This window comes from Rhagoletis pomonella, unplaced genomic scaffold (assembly GCF_013731165.1).
Source record: "Rhagoletis pomonella isolate Grant_MI unplaced genomic scaffold, Rhpom_1.0 Rhpom_scaffold_04379, whole genome shotgun sequence".
Lineage (NCBI taxonomy): Eukaryota > Metazoa > Arthropoda > Insecta > Diptera > Tephritidae > Rhagoletis > Rhagoletis pomonella.
Genome location: NW_023462929.1, coordinates 1 through 13,617, shown reverse-complemented (window position 1 = coordinate 13,617; position 13,617 = coordinate 1). Strand labels below are relative to the sequence as shown.

The following is a 13,617-nucleotide window of genomic DNA, read 5'->3' as shown; positions in this document are numbered from 1 at the left end:
GCTACGCCCATTTAAAAAAAAAATTATAAAATGCTTATTTTCTGCCTGAAGATCATTGTAAATATCAATTTGGAGAGAATAAGCTTTAGTGGTAACTAAAATATCGCAGTTTTCGTATTTCTGAGAACTACCGATGTAGGCGTCGTTATTAGTGTTGCCAGATTTTTTCCAGCCATACGGGACCAACGCGTTAGAATTGTCTTTGCTAACTTATCTTTATTTATTTATTGTTAATAATTTTCATTTAAAATATGGGTCGATCTATATCAGACACCACATAAGTAAAAGTTTCAAAGCTTGCTCAAAGTTCAAAAAACCTAATTAAACTTAAAGTACTTTTCATCAAAATTTCGAATTTTTATTAGATTTCCTAAAAATATTTTGAGTATGCAGTTTTATATCCCATTCAGTTTTAGTATAATGAAGTGCCAGTTCCATGTCGCTAAAAATTTTCATTAACTTTTTAGATTTTTTTTTGTGGAGTGTTGCGCATTTTTTTCCACATAAAAGTCAGTTTTGCTTATGCTTACTAAAAACTTTGTGAAGTTCCGTACATGTAGTATAGTGCACATGCTTAAAGCAGGGCACAAAAGTTTAAAACGAATTATAAATTGTAATATCGCAATTGTTCAAAGCTTTGTTTTTTCGAAATTGTTAGTTTTAATTTTTATGATCATTGATAAGATTGCATTGATAAGTACTGTTTACAGAGACGTTGACCCGTATGATGGTTGCCAGAACGTTTGACATCGGGATCTGGCCGGTGCCATGTGCACCCGGGCGTGCAACGTATGCGGGTAAGTGTTCCACCGCGAATTCTATATTTTGTTTATAATTTATATTACTTTCAACGAGCGATTTGTGTATATGAGTTATTTCCAAACAAAGTGCTATCTTTTTGTCCCCCATTTTCAAACTATTTTATGGTGGTTAAAACGAAAAATTTAAAAGAGCATTATGTGATCCAAATAATGAACCACCAACAAAGCTGTTTTTTATTATTGTGAGTCGTTTTTTTTTCTTTTGAGAACGGTATTTCTTTGAAACACATATTATACTTACTCCATATAAAAATATTTGTCCCCGCTCAGGTTATGCGATAATCAACATGAAAAAAAGTTTGAACAAAGAAACCATGAAAAAAAAGCGTAACTGTTTGTGAATGACTACCATAACTTTTATGTTTTATTCTATTTTTGTTATAATATTGCCCCGCTAATTTTCTTGAATATCACTTTTTTTGCCGTGATATTAACTTTAGTTCTTTTGCTTGCCTAAGTGTATTGCAGTTAAGAAGCAAAAGAAGCTAACGATCGATTGACATAAGAAATAACTTATAAAACAGGGAACTGCAATTATTCATGATTTTAAGTGTTGAATAACACAAGAAATAGTGTAGTGGATAATATTCATTGAAAAATATTCACACATATGCACTAACACTATTTTACGTACGGCACACAAAGCGAGAGTACCCTGCAGTGAAAAGCTAAACCAGTATGCACAAATTCCAGTTCATGAACTATTATTTAAGGATAAAAGTCATACCAGTTCGTTATGAACCATAATTATACCAGTTCCGCGCAGAAAAAAGTAAACTAGTTGGTAGAAATTCTAGTTCGAAAACTGGTATTAAAGGGGAGAGTCATACCAGTTCGTCATGGACTATAATTATACCAGTTCTCCGCAGTGAAATGCCAAACCAGCCAGTATAAGTACTAGTTCATTAACCAGTATGTGCTAAAGCGATGGCCTACCATTTCGGCGATTTCGAACAACTTATGCGATCAGCGACATCTGTCTTTGAATAGGCATAACCAAAACTAAAACGTGGTTAATTGCTTTCATCACAAATGTCGGCTGTGGCGTCGAGTGAATACTACTGATTCTGGTTCTGAGATCTCAGATTCGAGTGCGCGTAGAGGTTGTTAAAGTAAAGTAAGTAAATTAATTTAAATAATTATTTCAATTTAAATATAAAATAAAAATTGTACATAAATTTAATTTGATTTGGAAAAAACCTAAATATGTACTCAAATGTCATTAAAAAATGAAAATAAATAATTTTTTGTTCTTTTTAAAACAATAAATTTAAAAATTACACAAGAGATATAAATGACAAAAAAAAATTAAAAAAAGTAAAATAAAAAAAGATTCGCTCACTGAGATTCGAACTCGGATCTCTTGATCTGGCGTTCCAAAGCTTTACTCTGTCGACCATTGCCACTGTTGCTGCGCCGCGAGCAAAATGACATACTTATGCTTTTCACGGGGGATGAATAGGCAGTCTATCCCGTCAACTGGTATGATGCTACTAGTATTTCTACTGGTAGCGTGCTGATGCAGGTGCGGACAATTGACATCTCCTATGGCACCGCCATGTTAAAAATACCAGTCGCTAACATTGAAAAAGGATACAACGTGAACTAGTTGGGCTGAAACGCAAACTGGTAGCATTCTAGTTCACAACTGGTAACTTTTCCTGCAGGGTATGTACAATGACTAAGTTCTCTGTTGACATGAATTGGTGTAGTGCTCAATTCTCTCATTGAGCCATTAAACAAATGTGTTATACCGAAATGAGTCGCAGCACTAAGAAGCACCAATGAGTGATTTTAGTGAATTTAGTGATTTTCGTCGTTTATAGCAACAAAACATTTACAAACGACGAGAAAGCGACAGCATGTGAAGGCACAGTAACACACTCTCACTTTTAGCTCACACTTGTTTATAGTGGCGCCCGCATGTCGCACAGTGTTGGGAAATGAAATTGTTCCTTCAGTACGAAATCTATACAAAAACTATACTTTTCGACTGTAAATTGCATCGACTTTTTAGTTTGCTCAAATATTTTCTTAGTACATGCATACATAGATTCCCTTCAAGATCAATGATTTGATGGTATTCATGGGAAAGTTTATGTAGGTAAATTTTACACTTTGAACATAAATGTGTATGCACATATTTTAAGGTACACTTCTTAACAAACAAATTTTTTCAAGTTATTATGCAAGGATAAAAGAGACGTCTTCTTTGAATTCAGTATTAAAGTTTGACAATTTATTTTTAGTAATTCAAGTGCTTATCAAAACTTTACGACACTCACATATTGACAAGATTGGCCATTTATCTTAAAATTATTTAATTTTAATTATTCGTTTATAAAAATGCAGTTTATACTTTAATAAAACCCCAAGGTTCAATTTTTGCGCAACATTAAAAAAATCAAATAACTTTCGTAAAAATTTCGGGCTTTTAACTAGATTTCCTAGAAGTACATGTTTTGAGAATGCCGTTTGTAGTCCGATCAATTTAAATGAAGCGCAAGTTTAAAATAGCTGCGACTTATCGTTGATTTTTAATATATATATTTTTTTTATGAAGGTGTTGCTCATTTTCTTCGTTAAAAAAATCGCGTTTAGATTAGACATTGACGGTAAATTTCAGCTACTTTAAACATGCACTTTATTATACTAAAATTGAAATAGAAAGCTCGAAATTTTTACGAAAGTTTGTCGACTTTTTTAATGTTGTTCAAAGATTTAAACTTATTTTCATACAGTTATTGTTAAGGAATTAACTATATTTTTATAAACAAATAATTAGAATTAAAAAATAATAAAAAAAAATAGTCAACTCTAGTCAATATATGAGTGTCGTGAAGTTATGATATTTAAGAACATTAAGAATTAACGATGACACTGTTTCTAACTATATGAAGCTGATTGTGAGGTTGATAGCACAGTTTTGCTATGTTATAATGGTTATTTCAAAACCTTTTTTCAAAACCTACAAAGGCAAAAACGAGAAGGCGAAGACAAAAAGATAAAAAAAAAATCCCGCAGTGAATTTTCAGAGCTGTGTATATATTAGGTTTGTTCGTCGAAAATCCAGCAAGAATTATCCAACACTCAAAATATCAGAGAGTAAGAAAAAATTCTCTCAAATTCTCTCTCATGTTGAGAAACTTGCAAATTTCTGCACGAACGCAAATTTGCAGGAATTTGCAAGTTTCCTTGCCAGCTGGTGTCCACGGTTGCATTTCAAACATAAAAAATTTTTATAGAATTTTTAAAATTCTTTCGGATGGCCAAAAACAGGATATACATGTATATTTCTTGTTGTTCTGACTTTCTTATACATACATTTCAATTTCTTCATCGTACTAGCTGTCCGGTTTCTTAAATCGACTCTGGTTGCAATTGCATTCCGATTGCGAATACAATTTTTTTCAGCCGAGTTAAATTCAAATCATTGGAATTAACTAAATTAATTATATCAACAATTATTTACTTCCTTTTGTCATAACAAAATCGCTCGTGTTTATAAATTTTTAAATTTAACGAACTAATTTATTCAAATTATTGTAGACAAAAATGCAACCATGCGCCACAACCACATGTTTTTCGTGTTTGCAAATTCTTGCTGGGAAAATTTTTTCCAGCAAGAATTTGCAACTTCTCTCCAAGAGAATTGTCACTTTGCTCTCACAATTTTTGATTGTTGGATAAATTTTTGGTCTGCACGAACGCGATTTGGGCAAAAATCGTGATAATTCGTACAAATTCGTACACATTTTTTGCTCGACGAACAAACCTATTTATAGTATTCATCACAAAATAGTATAAAAAGTCTTGCGTAGTAAACGAAATTGTATTATAAAAATACAATTGTACCAAAAATGCCAACACTGATGTAGCGCAAAGCAGAACACAAGGCGAATTAATATAAGGTGATAGCAGGAGTACAAAAACTAAAATTTACATGTATTTTGTTTTTGCTTTGGCGGCATAAACTGTCAAAATCTGTAAGAGTGTGTGTAGGAATTCAAACAAAATTTTTCAATTTGATATCAGAAGCCGTGCGGCGAAACACATACACAAAATCAGCTGAGCTAGTAACACCACCTTATATTAATTCGCCTTGGAAGAACACAATTAATATTAAACTCATTCAAATTATTTTCAGCCTCTCACTCGGCCAAATGAGTAAAATCCAGCTGGGTAGACCAGTGATGAAATTGATGGTACAATTATACTTTTTTCGTACATGTTGGAAGCCAAAAGTACATTGGTACTACATTGACATTTTTAATACATTTTTGTCAAGATACGGTACTGCAGCTCAATTATGTCGAAATACCACACTCTATTTACTTCCACTTTTGAATTTTTGTGCATAAAAATATAGTCATATTTTTCTACCATATTTAAGTAAATACATGGTGCTTATTAAAAACGAAACTCTTACTTAAATAAAAAACAAAAGTTGCTGTCATAATAGGTCTATTCATAATATTTTCCAGTAAGTACTAGCAGCCAGAGAATAAAATAATCATAGCGAGTAAAATTGAGGGGAAGACTAATATATCAGAAAAGGTTATTGAACGCAAAACGAGTAACAACGTGAAACTTACGCCATTCTGACTTTCTGATAGGTAAATTTGGTAGGAGTATTTTTGTATTCTCCGCACAAAATCCTCCAGCAGAAAAAATCCTGAGCAGTTTGCAAAATTTGCAAAAACTTGTAATCTTCGAAACTGCTGATAACTTTCACAGTTGCAATAGGTGGTTCATTTGGTAATTTATTATCCGCTTGGTGCATTGTTCCCAATTTGGAATTTTTTTACTATTGAATACTTTTGTATAGGAAAATGTTTTTAAAATATAAATGAATTATCTCGGAATGAATAAGTTTTTTTCTAACAAATATTTTTGATACCACATTATGACGCGTTCAAAAATAAAAGAATCTCCTCTAAGCACCCTTCTTTGTTTCACAAAAATTAAGTAGATATAGCTACAAATTTGCCTTTAAAATTATCCCATATTCGTTTTAACGATCAACTGACAAATTCGGTCAGAACCTTTCCGCATTATTATCTATTTTTCGTATATTTCTGGAAAAATATGGTACAATTGAAAAATTGTATACGGCAGCCAGCCATAGTTAACGCCCGGAAATTAGAAAATTAGAGATTAATACTAAATTAACTAAATTAAACTTTTGTTTCTTTCTTTCGTTTATTCACGAACACATGTTTGTGATCAGCAGACTTTTTTACTTGTAAGTTTTCGCAGGGAAAATTTTTTCCAGCAGAAAGTGGCGGATTGCAGTGTCATTTTGCGCTCTCGATTTCCCCCACTTTGCAAAAGAGCACTGCTATTAACTTGTTTATTTCTATGAAAGGAAACATTTTTGTAAATATTCCATTCCGTTAAATGCAACGGATTTTTAATGAAAATTTTTGTATTACTTGCACTAATGTAATAAGTATAACTTGTATGCTTTTGTTGATTACCTTGGCGTTTGGTGGCCTTTTCAATTTGATTTGCACTTAAGTTTTCCACCTTCGACACTCCATGTTTTATATCATGATTTTTATACAGAAAATCTAAAAACATGTATATGTAACTATGTATGTATGGTCTTTTAAATGTTGGTACTTTCTCGGCTTTTTTAGTACACTTTTTCTTGGCCATTTGGTACAAAATTAAAAAAACTCATTTATCATCCCTGGGGTATACTATACTCGATAGAGGCAAAAATTGCCGCGACACATTAGTTAGTATATTTTGAGTGTGTTCTTGTTTTGGTGGATATTACTCTTATGCAGCGTTTTCGCTGCATTTAAAATGCAACATATACACTCTCGAACATATGTTTTCGAAGAGCGTTCATGCTATCGCATTTAGCAAATGTACATTTACGCGAGTTCGAAATCGTATGCTTTTGACAAACAGCCGTGTTCCAGTCGCTTATTCAGATCCGTATCTATTACGATCAATTCTCACGCAGAAGATAATGTGCAAAAACCCTACTGAAAAGGAAAAAATAAATTTTAAACCAAAACTTCAATACAAAAATTTGAATTGTTTTAACCATGACAGACCATTTGTTTATGTATGTATTCATTTGTCGGTGCTGTCAATTAAAATTTCCTCACTTTATTAAGAAACAAAACAAACAGAAATGATCACAAATTGATCCAGATTTCTATCAGCATCACATCGATATTGAATTTTCTTAACTTTTCTTTATCCAAATAATGTAAAATAATAAATGAAATCTCGATCGGCGATCACTGAAACGCAGCTAGCCACTGTATACTCGAAAATGCAATGTTGCGACTTTTTCTCATTAAACCATGTTCGAATCGTGGAAATTTTGGAAGATCACATGGTTGCTTTTAGCATTTAGATTCTTAATGCAAAAATGGAGTTGCATTTAGTTGCATTTAGGTGACGAATTTTGTATGGATAAATGTACATTTAGAGTAGCATTTAGAGCTAAATGCGCTAAATGTGCTTTTACGCGTAAGCAAAAACAGCCCATTACCCATTTTTTTAATTAGTGTAAGCACTCATTTGCACTAAATGTTATGGATCATGAATAAGTACACTAATTTTATTAGTACTCAAAGCCGGTCTCTGTTATAAAATCAATTACTTTTTGTGTGTCTTAAGTGAATTTATCATTGCACCATGGTAAGTAAGGCTAAATATTTCCGGAATGTCACCTAGTTTTTGATGCAAAAAAAAACACTAAAAATAAGATAATTACCAATGTCTCTTTATTGCTTAAGGAGTTTCAATGATTTTCTTGTTTTTATATTTTGGTGAAATAAGACTTTTAGAAAAAAAAACAAAAAATTTGAAATATTTCCAGTATGTCGCGTTTAGGTGAAAAAGGATTTCTTAATTATTTCTCCAAAAGTGTTCAAATGGTATATGGGAAATTGTTGCCGAATAAAGATTAAACAAAAAGACTACCTCTCAAGAAAATCCCCACGTTAATGTCATAAGAAGGTGAAAAACTTCAATGTTAGCATATAAATGAGTTTCAAAGTGATATGCAAATGTTTAAATAGCATGCATTTAATGTTAAAAATCAGTACAATGCTTATGCTTAATTTCTACTAGGCATTGATATGACAAACAATTTGAGGCATTAAAAAATCGCATGTGAAAACTAATTTAATGACTATTTTTTTCAACGTAATGACACGAATATTTTTTAATGCCCTACTTTTCCATTGGAATTTTTGTTATTTAATACCTAGGGGAAATCCAGCTTTACTTTTTAAAAAGTGACATTCTGGAATATATTTTACAAAAATAAGAAAAAAAGTTAATTTTTAGTAAACGATTTCAGAGGATAAATTTATCAATCTTTAAAAAAAATATAAAAAATACCTGTCGTGTACACTTTGCTTGGAAATGACCCATATACGTTTGTGAATATGTACATATACATATATGTAAATAAATATATATCCATAGGTTTCTCGGAAACGGCTATAGCGATTTTGATGAAATTTTGTATTCAGACAATGTTTTGCATTCTAAGGTTATCTAAAGAGGTGTTATGCCCGCGAATGTTCGTATAAGGTTACCATCTATTCCAAAATATTTATAAATTAAATGTTATTATATTAAACGAGCAATTCTTGTACATATGTAAATATACATACATATGTATGTTTATATTATATCCATAGGTTTCTCGGAAACGGATCCAACGATTTTGACGAAATTTTGTATGCAGATAATATTTTGCATTATAAGGTTATCATCATGGTATGGGTATCAAATCAAAAGTATTTTAAAAATCCTTAATTCAGACATGTTTTTGAATAGGGTTGCAACCATTTTCCATGTCGTATTTATTTAAATTATTGTTTAGAAAATAAAGAAACACAATTACCCTTCATCAGCACTAAAAAGCAAACAATCCTTAAAAAATGTATAACGCGTCTAAAGCGATACGAGCCGTGTGCAGACTGACATTGCGTGCACGTTCATTTTGTTTCACTGAAAACATGTGGTACTCCTGCAAGAAGCCTGACCTATGATTATCGGTTAAATTAGTGGGAAAACTTCGATAGCAATTAGGGAAGACAACGATTAGTTCGATTAGTTAGTAATTCGTAAGGTAATTGTGTCTGAATTACTTACAAATGAGGTAGGTAATTCGCTCTCAAAATTTTGTGTGGCGAATTAAAGCTCAGTTAGTCTAGACTTAACTTAATTTAACTTTCCGTAAGAAATCATCAATTATTACTCAACACGTGAATTTAGGCCAACAGCAGAAATATTTTGTTTTTGCATTTTTTTCAGCTGTTTATCAGTTCGCTGGCTAAAACGCCATATCAACAAAATTCATGCAAACAAAAATGTTTGCTTTCATTTATTTTTAAGAAATATAAAAACGAGAGTCTGGCAAGCCTGATTCTCTCACCGCTCTCAATTTCCGTAAGGCCGTAACTTAAGAACCTAAAATCTAGAGGTTCTTAAGTTTCTTATGGTAAGTTAAGTTTTAACCATCCGCCAACACAGTTTCTTATATAACAGGTTGGCCAAAATTATAAGTTAAGTTACGTTACGGAAATTAAGTCTAGACTAACTGAGCTTTTTTGCAGCTCGAAGTGTAATTGGGGCGCCAATTACGAATGAGAGAGCCAATTACGAGATTTTATAGGCAACTTTAGAGGCGATTAGTTGAATTAAAAGTTGGCTGCCCGAACTTCATTGGAAGCGATTAGTTGAAAGGCCGTTCACACCAGGCTTGTTTTGCTTTTAACTCAAAGTTGCCTGCAAAATCCCTCATATATATATATAAATATGTGTTTGCATCGTAATATTAAATAAGAAATTCCATTAACAATATTACAAACAAAATATTTATAAATTAAAACTACATATCTAAATGAACACTATTTGGTATCCAAACCTTGATATCTTATTTAATGTCTAAAAACTTTAAGAGTATGTATATGCTCGGTCAAACTGGTACTTAATTAAAATGCGCCGTAATCATAGGAGGTCCTCACACCGAGCTCGGTAATATTGTAGCTGGTATTCGTTGGCTTCCGTGGTTTATTTTTTTCTTGTAAAATTGCCATTTTTCCGAATAAAAATTAACCGAATTACCGAGCTGGCAGCTCTGATAAAGTTCTAAAGAATAGCTTAACGAAATACGTTAACACACCAGCTGATTTGTGCTGACACTCATTTCAAGGTCTTATTTGCAACTATATGTACAAATAATGAGTAACAGGTCTATTCTGCATATTACCGATGATATTGTTACCGAAAAATATTATTATCAAAAAATTGTATCACCTCTTGTCACCGCAATTCTAGGTAATGCAGTCAAAATATTCAGTAATTCAGCTATGAAGGTTTGTGAAAATTCTGGTATTTCATATTTAACGGGCCAATATTTTGTTACTAGCTTATGAGATTTTAACAAAATTTACCGGCTACAAGAGTACACAAAATGCGAAAAGAGGTTTACAAATTTAGAGGAACTTTATTTAACGGGTAAAAAATGTTTGCTACCAACGCAGAAAAGACCTGTAAGTATAAAATAGCTGTATGTTATGTAACTTTATATTAAAATGTTTAATACAAAATCAACAAAAAAAAATTTCGGTTTACCGTGAAGTAATAGCAAAGTGGCGTTCCCACTTAGGAAGATTTACCGAGTTAACGAATACCCAGTACAATTTTACCGAACTTGGCGTGAAACTCCCTATAGTTAAAAGAAAGTTGACAGTGAAGTTAAGTAGCTGCAGGTTTTTGACATAATTTTCAATGTCAAAAAACTGCAAGTAACTTCAGAATCAACTTTATTTCGGCTATGAATATTTTTCGATAGCCGAACACAGGTTTTTTTAAAACTAGGCCCCCTCTACAATCATGTTGAATATGTACAACATTAGTTTAAGTTCGTTTAATTAGTAGAGCTAAAACTTTATGGGTTCGAAATAATAATTTGTTATATTTCGTCGCTTATCCTTTAAAATTCTTATGTATGTACATATTTACATGTAAATTCTTAGCGACTTGTAGTTGTCAGTAGAATAAGTTGCTGTCTCCACAGGCAAAAGTTGTTTTCTTGATAATGTTAACAGGCAATATTTTGCCAATGGAGACCGCATATTGCTCTTGGAATTCATAATTATCAGAGCTTTTATCTTGACAAATATTAACAGTAATTTTGTAGTTTGACAGCTACATTTTCATTTGCGTGAAAACTTCTTCATTTTCTATATTTATTATAAAAGCGAAAATTGAGCTGTTTTCTATTAAAATATTTGTTATTATGCAAATTTTTTAAGTGATTAAATCCGGCAAAAATACTTGTTATATCAGTCAATAAAAATTACAGTTGGTAAGCAAAAACATTTGCCTGTGGAGACGGGTTATAAGCCCTAAAGTTGTTAACGTACACTAGACCGTACCTCGATGTACACATGTGCTGCAAAAAAGTGCAATTTGTTCCAAGAGGCTTTGAACACTCACTATGTGAGTATTTCAGGAAAGTAAACATTTTTTTCGACACCCTGTAAAACCGTCTCGTTTTTTTTTTTTAATATGACAGCACTACTCCAGTAGCGCTGTATATGGCAAGGAGATAAATAAAATCCTTAAACCGCCAGGTTATCTTTCAGATGGTTTCGAAGCGAAATATGCAATCGCCTTGGGTGGATGTGTAAAACACATGGTATTGTACCCAGATTATCATGATTTATTATTTTTATTAATTTTGAAATAGCGATTTGTTGGCAGACCGCATGAACCAATTAGAACAGATCTGACGGTTGAGAAGCATCCATTTGTAATAGCCAGGGAACGGATTTTTAGGACCTAAAAGCCTATAAAAAAGGCAAAATAAAATAACGAAATAGGCAGGAAAAGGCACTAGGTATTGCAAAAAAAGCAAAATAAGGCACTAAAAAAAGAACAATCAAAAATACATTCGGCCCTATTCCCATTGTCGAAACGGCAGTCGTTCGTCGACATTTGAGATTTTCATTGGCGTTATGAGACAACCAATGACATAATCCACTACAAATTTGTATTCCTTTTGTCCATTCGAAATGAATAAGTATTGAAAACGTGTTAAAATCTGCCGTTAGTGTTTTTATTTTCAACATAATTCAACGAACCAGAATAGCGGTGATTAATTTTAGAAATATTTATATTACAAGTAAAAAGAGAAAAACTATAACTAGTTTCATTATATGAAAATTTGTACATTGAATCTTTGACTATTTTATCCTTTCGAGTTTCTAACTCATAAAACTTTAATCTGTATAGTTGTAGTAACATTGAACCACAAGATGCATTTTGAAATATTCTGGCAGCATTTTCATTCGATTTTCGCTAAGAAAAGCCTTGAATGTACTTAATGTGCGCTCGACGTAAGTTGATACAAGTGTAGCCCAATTTAAATATGAAACGTTTGAAATGTTCATATTATCAGGAATAAGGGCATTTTCCTCGCCCTTTACAATTTTATCCACACCCCTTATTGTATCCAAGCCTACGTTAGCTGAGAAAACGGCTTTGAATTTTTCCAACACCAATTTGGCAAGAGGTTCCTGCGCTTCTATAAGCCGCATGGGCATGTGTGAATTTTTTAATCTTAAAAAAAAAATTGTAAATGCTATAGTAACTTTTTTAAAGGTAGAAAAGGCAAATATCTTAAAACAGGCAAAAATAGGCAATATAAAATGTGTATATATGGAATCAGCGAAAGCTAAATCGTGGACATTCTTAATCGAATATACTCTATCTCTTTAGCAGAAAAAAGGCAATTTCCATAAAATCCGTCCCCTTCGTAATTTTGAAGTTTGCTGCTTCTGTTTTGCTTCTTTCTTTATATGTGTTTTGTCGGTGGTTTATTTCAGCGATTTTCAATAAATTTTTTGTGCAAATGTAATTAAAATGAAGAGCGCGTTGATTGGGTGGTGCAAAAACACGTACAAAAATAATAAATTGGTTAGCACAAAAAGTGCTACAAAATAGCTTGAATTTTTTCTTTATGCTTCGTCTTCATATTCTTTGTTTACTTTTCATCTTGTCAAATTTGTGTAGTTGGATCATGGGCAGACAGCCTTCAAAAGCCGAAAGGGCAGATACAAGACTTCAGAGTGACCATTTGTGCTTTTTTAACCTGGTACTTATTACAAAAGAATGTAACTGAGTAAGTCTATTTTTACAGATGAACTTATCACTGAAGTAACTTAAACTAATTTTTTTTTCTTTCTGTAAGAAGGAAAACATCTCATCATAACTTATTTATTAGTTCAGTTTCATATATGTAGAAAGTTGATCAATTCTGTATACTCAATTAACGATTTAAATATGGTAATTAGCTATTTTGGCATTGAGCGCTTGACATTCAAATATTGCATGCTCCGCGGTTTCACTGTCACCGCAAGCCAGACAAGAATCCGACTAATATTACGTTTATGCGACAGAATTCATGAATTCTTCACTTCATTCATTCAAAAATGGTCCCGTTTATGCATAGTTCACGAATTTGAAAAAGTGGCAACGCGCTAGCGAGAAACTAAACAGTAGGGTTGTGGCTGTTTTGGCCTCCTTTTGGGTTTGGAAAACCTGTTGGTAACTGAAAATGTACCATATTTTATTTAAATTGGTTTTAATATATTCTCATTTTAATCTATTTGAATTTATTTTATATTTGAACAATTCCACGTAACTTTGCCAGTTTTAACCCACATTCATGAAACGAATTCGTGAATTAGCCATCGCATAAACGTAGTGTTTATGTATGCGTACGATTGAGTATTTTGACTTC

The 13,617-nt window shown here is 32.2% G+C and overlaps 1 long non-coding RNA gene across 2 annotated transcripts; it reads left to right on the top strand.

Annotated features, from left to right (window-relative positions):
- The first annotated feature begins 457 nt into the window (after positions 1–457).
- On the top strand, positions 458–9,222 carry LOC118754677. 2 transcript variants are annotated; one of them, XR_004994927.1, is made up of 3 exons: positions 458–797; positions 8,283–8,390; positions 8,501–9,222. It is a non-coding gene; the product is annotated as an uncharacterized LOC118754677 (long non-coding RNA). The 2 variants fall into 2 exon arrangements; XR_004994928.1 differs by having other exon boundaries at positions 8,283–8,579; positions 8,640–9,222.
- The last annotated feature ends 4,395 nt before the right edge of the window (positions 9,223–13,617 follow it).